Below are 6,000 nucleotides of genomic sequence, written 5' to 3'. Positions count from 1 at the left end.
TTAATGGAAGAATGGATAAAGTGTGATACATAGTTATGATAGAATAGCATTCGTCCTTCAAAAAGAAGGAAATTCTTTTTTAAAAAAGATTTTATTTATTTATTTATCTGAGAGAGAGAGAGAGAGGGAAAGTACAGAGGGAGAGGGAGAGAGAGAAGCAGACTTCCCGCTGAGCAGAGAGCTGGACCCTGGGATCATGACCTGAGGCGAAGGCAGACGCTTAACTGACTGAGCCACCCAGGAGCCCCAAAAGGAAGGAAATTCTAACATGTGATGTCACAGTTCCCTAAGAACAAGGTGGCGGAAAGTTTCAGAGCTTGGCTTGGTTTGGGGCTGAGAAGACATTTGTGCTGAGGGCTTACCTTCAAGTTCACAGTTCTCACAAACAGAGTCACAACCCCTTGGCTGTGATTCCAAGGACTTTGCTACTGAGGAAACCCAGAGAAGTTTGCCTCCTTGAAGGCACATCACTCATTCACTCAGAGGAGCTGGGTATGGGCTTGGGGTATAGGAAAGCAGGGGGAGAAGGGAGCGGTGGCTCTCGGTCAGCTGAGGCAGTCATGGGAACCTGGCCCTGCATGCTCTCCTAGGCCGGCCTGCTCAGGAGGTTGTGCTGCTCGTGGTTCCAGATGGGCAGCAGCCTTAGCTGCGTATAGCATTGAAGGGGCCAGGGATTGTCCTGTCTTGTACTCAAAAGTGGGACCTATGCCAGGGCTGCTGGCTGTGCCACGGACTCCAGGATCAGCAACAAGAGGAGTCCCAGCCTCGGCGGTGCAGGGAGGTGGGAGCAACCAGGACAGGCTCTGGAGCTCCAACGAGCCATGGCATTATAAACTGGCAGCAAGTAGAGCAACCATACTAGCTGGTTGTCCAGGCTCTAGCCCCTCTGGTTTTGGTGGCCATCTAGGAACCCTGGCAATGACTGAGGAGACCCCCAGCCTGAAGCCATGCATCCAAGGTGACTCTAGTGGCCCAAAAGACCAGGAGTGACTCTGGAGTTTTAGATAATCATTCCAGGACCGTCGGCTTCTTGGGCTTATCACAGGACAGTGACGCTGGGAAAGAGAGAAGGTCAGGCTGACAATGGAGGGGAGGGGGGAAAGGGGATGAAGCTGGAGCCAAACTGGGGAGCCGATAAAAGAGATGCAACCTCAGTTCATTATCAATTTTGCAAAGAATTTACTGTTTTAATGAATTTGAGCAATTCGCGGTTACCCTATAATGACAATATTCTTACATGCATTCTTCCTGTGCTCCTAAGCTGGAGAAGCAGAGATGGAATTAGGGCCGGGGAGCCAGGAATTGCACACAAATCTGACAGTTGTATCAAAATCCTGCACTGGCCACAGGGGTGAGTTATGCAGGGAAAGGTCACATGAGTTGCATTAAAATAAAGGTTGAGAATGATTGGTTTTTAGAGATTTTTTTTCCCAGGGATTCAATGTTTGTTAAATGCATGAATGCCCCCCTCTCCCTTACTCCAGGTTAAGATCTCCAGAATTCTCCTGCAGTGGCCATCAACATCGCCCTCGGCTCTTATGTTCCTTGCCCCAGGCATTCACCGCGTGATGCGCCACCGGACTCAGGCATTCAGAGATGATGAACAGCACAACACTCAAACCACAGGTAAAGGGCAGATACTGCCTTTTCTTTGCATCTCCTGTCTCTTGGAGTCTCTTAGAGTCATCCCCCCGTCTTCCTACATCCCCCCGTGTCTGTTTTTTTCTCCAACTGTGGGCTAATGTTGGCATTTGCTTCCACTAAGGCCAAAGAGGTAAGTACCCTGCCTACAGCCTGAGCCCTATCTAAACAAAGCTGTGTTAGCTTCCCTGGCATTTTCAAAATTCTTACACAACCTCAGCCTGGGCCTTGTGCAAAATCCTGCTGATAAGCATCTGAAGCCAGCCTTTGAAGTGGTGTCAAGGCCACCTGGGTCTTTTGCTGCTTCCTAGGAGCTGGTCTCAGGGCCAATGCTGAGCACGGGCCCCTCCTGCCTGCCGGACCTGGGCCGGGCCCGGCGGAAAGGGAGGCCTGCCTCGCCAATCAGAGGGTGACTCAGAGCTGCCAATCCAGAATCCCAGTTCCCACAACATGACTAATACCGTCCTCCCCACCCACTTCCAGAATGATGCATCCCTCTCTGGCTGTCACTGCTCACCTTTGTGGGACGCAATCACTGGATCAGGCGAATTGTTTGCCATGCCCTTCAGCACCATGGTGGGTTGGTGGCTGTGGTGACTTGAGGTCAGAGTCCTGCCTGCCATCTCTCCTGTCCCTCCTGCTCTCTTGCTTCCGCTGAGAACAGGCTGACCTGTCCCTGACACCTGGGGTCGAGCATCCCTGCAGAGAGGCCGGCTGGAATGAGAGTCACCAGGCTGGGTTCATCACGCCTGAACCCCAGCCTCAGGCCCACTTCCATGGAAAGGCTAATGCCTCCAGATACCTTGCCTATTCTTGGTGGGAGTGGTGAGAGTTCTCAGGATCACCTCTGGCTCCTAGGTTCTGCTTCCACTGGATTCTTTTCAGTTTGAGTCACTCTGCCATGTGTGTGCACTGAACTAGGTCTGCACCTGCGTCTCAGGCCCTTGCTTGATTTCCACCAAAACCAAACAGCCATGCAAGACCTTTGTGTGTGTAGCAGACTCGGTCAATGGCCGCTTAGGCCGGAGGGGTGCTGCAGTAACGCAAACCACTTCAAACGGCATCTTTGATCTTTAATGATCCTCTTTGAGGCCACCCTCACCTCTGGAGATGTCTCCCTGGCCAGACCACCCCACATCGCTAACTGAGCTCAAGTTTCTCCAAAGAGCGGTTCATGAACCATCTGCACCTGAAGCACTAGTGTAGGAGTGGGGGGTCTCCTGGGGGATTGTGTGTGTGCGTGTGTGTGTGTGTGTGTGTGTGTAAAAGAGAAATGGGAAGGGGTGTGTATTTTTGGCTTGTTTATTTGGATTTTGTTTTTTGTTAGAACACTTGTTTCCAAGTGAACTTGTACATTTGGGGATGTTTCCCCATGCTATTTACAGTGCCCACTCACTAGAGTGACCCCTTGGATCATATCTGCGAAATTCAAAGAGTTGAAAGGAACAAAGAATGCCATCTAGTTCAGGGGTCTGCAAGCATTTTGCTTGCACATCCCTCAAAGGAATTTTGAAACCTTATGCACTCCCCTTAAACATTTGTGTGTTGGTAACTGAACATTTTCATCTTAAGTTTAAATAGCTGCAAGAGATTAAATTCCACTGTAAATGTGAAAAATTTTAACATTTTAACAGTTTAAACATTTTGAAATAACTATTGTCACTCATTTAGATGTATCTAAGTAGAATTTAAATGTGATAGCAATTGATACCCTCCATTATCCTTTTTAAAATACCATGAATGAGCTCTTCATTAGGTCAGAAATTTTACGTTATTTCTTTTCCTCCTTGAATTTCTATTTCCATTTCTCTTCCCCTATAGAACTTCATCTGATATAATATACATTTATGATTAAAAGCTTTTATTAATCACCTTATCATATTTCTCTTAAAAATGTATACAGGGCGCCTGGGTGGCTCAGTCGTTAAGCATCTGCCTTCGGCTCAGGTCATGATCCCAGGGTCCTGGGATCGAGTCCCGCATCGGGCTCCCTGCTCCGCGGGAAGCCTGCTTCTCCCTCTGCCTCTCTCTCTCTCTGTCTCTCATGAATAAATAAATAAATAAAATCTTAAAAAAAAAATGTATACAAATACAAATTTAATTTCTTTCTTTTTCTGTGGTCATAAAGCTCTAAAGCTATGCTGTCTAATACTGTAGCCACTAGCCACGTGTGGCTATTTACGTTTTTTAATTAAATAAAATTTTTTAAAGTTCTTTTTTTAAAGATTGTATTTATTTATTTGTCAGAGAGAGAGAGCACAAGCAGGGGGAGTGGCAGGCAGAGGGAGAAGCAGGCTCCCCGCCAAGCAAGGAGCCCAATGCGGGACTCGATTCTAGGACCCTGGGATCATGACACGAGCCAAAGGCAGACTCTAAACCGACTGAGCCACCCAGGCGTCCCTAAAATTCAGTTCTTCACTCCCACTAGCCACACTTCAGGTGCTCGGTAGCCATGTGTGGCTCATGGAACCGCACTGGACAGAGCAGATAGAAAATATTTCCTTCATTGCAGAAAGTTCTATTGAACAGTGCTGGTCTACAGCATGAAAAGATTGTCTCCCAGAATTAGTACATTACAATTAGTTGTAACACACAATTTGTCAAAATAACATAAATGTATCACCCGTTTATTGAACATTTGGGTAAAATTCTATTTTTCAAAAAGGTAAAATTTTATTAGAAATGCCTTTTTTAATGAGATGGTTAGTACTTTTTTTTCATGTGTCCGTGGATGAATATAACCTTCTCTAGAATGAGAATAGTTTCCACATCAATTCTTATCTGTAATTTTCACTTTTAAAAATATAGATGCCAAGAAGATGTGCTCAGAATGGAGGTGTTTTATTGTAGTGGCATTATTTGATTGTGTGAACTCTTTCTGAGGAGTGTGCCCAAAATCCCACATAATGACAAGACTACTGTTAGTGATTTATCATCTGGTAGTATTAAATGTTCATTAGTTTCTCCTTCACCTTTGTTGGAATGATGGGATAATGTCTGACTCGCCAAAGGATTTGTAGTCCAGTCATTAGAGCAGTTCACTTACTCAGCCTTAACCAATACTTTGAATTGTGTCTGATTGGAGTCGAAGAGTTTTACAGAGGACAAGATGACAAGATGGGCCACATCCTTCTTCTGCCAAACATGGGAAAAAGATACCTTCTGTAAGAGGAAAGGGGGAGAGCAACCCAAACATGGGAGCATTCACAGGGATTCCAGCTTTAGTAAAAGAGGACACCTGAATGTGAGCATCTAGAAATGGATGTCTTTAATATCACCTGCACTGCAAGCCATTAGAATGTCTTCATGCTCCCTGGGCATACACTGACCCGACCTTACAGACCGCGGCTCCAGGAATCGCAACGGGTTCTCCACTGAGCTCTCACCTTCCCCTCTCTCAGCCCCGCATTTTTTTTTTTTATCCAAACACATGAATTTGTTCAGCACAATTATGGGCCTATTCTTCCTTTCTCTCTTTTCTTTCTTCCAATATTTTTATACTTAAAAATGATACACACATATATTTAAGATATATACATATACACTATATAATAATAAGCATAAATTTATCTATAAGTATATATAGTATATAATAATTAAGCCTCCACCCAACTTAGGAAGTGAAACAATACCAAATGACCCTAATGTCTCACTTTTCTCCTGGGCACGTGGTCAGATTATACTTCCCCACTCGCTTGAAGTTACGCCTGCCCATGTGAGTTGCTCCGGCCAGTAGAATGTAAGCAGAAGCAACGAGGGCCACTTTGGGATGGCCTTGAAGAGCATGATTTGTCACGTTCCCTCCCCCCACCACCCTTACCAGGGACATGGAGGCCTCATTAGCTGGCCCATAATGAAAAGAAACATTTCTGAAACTTTAGGTAGATCCCTCAGCAATGATATTCCAGAGACAACCACCATCCTTGCCTTTCCTTAAGGTTTTACCATATATTTATACCCCTAAATGATATATTTTTATGTGTTTTTGAACTCTATTAATATGAAATCATATTTGGTTTTTTTAAAGTATGATTTGTGAGATTCATCAATACTATGAATATACCACAATTTATCCATTCTACTATTTATAAACGGTTAAGTTGGGTTTCTTCGCTGTTATAAATAATGTCACTCAGTATGCTTGTACACATCTGCTGGGAGAGAGAGATGAAATTTTCTCTGGAGTAGCAGTTCTCAAAACGTGGTCTGGAGGCTTCTGGGAGCCTCTGAGACCCTCTCAGGGGCATTTACAAAGTCAAAACTAGTTTCATAATAATAAGATGTTATTTGCCTTTTTTACCCTCATTCTCACAGAAGAGGGTAAAAAAGGCAAATAACATCTTATTTGCCAACAGCTAA

Source organism: Halichoerus grypus, chromosome 10 (assembly GCF_964656455.1).
Source record: "Halichoerus grypus chromosome 10, mHalGry1.hap1.1, whole genome shotgun sequence".
NCBI classification, from domain to species: Eukaryota; Metazoa; Chordata; class Mammalia; order Carnivora; family Phocidae; genus Halichoerus; species Halichoerus grypus.
This window is presented reverse-complemented; position numbering follows the sequence as displayed.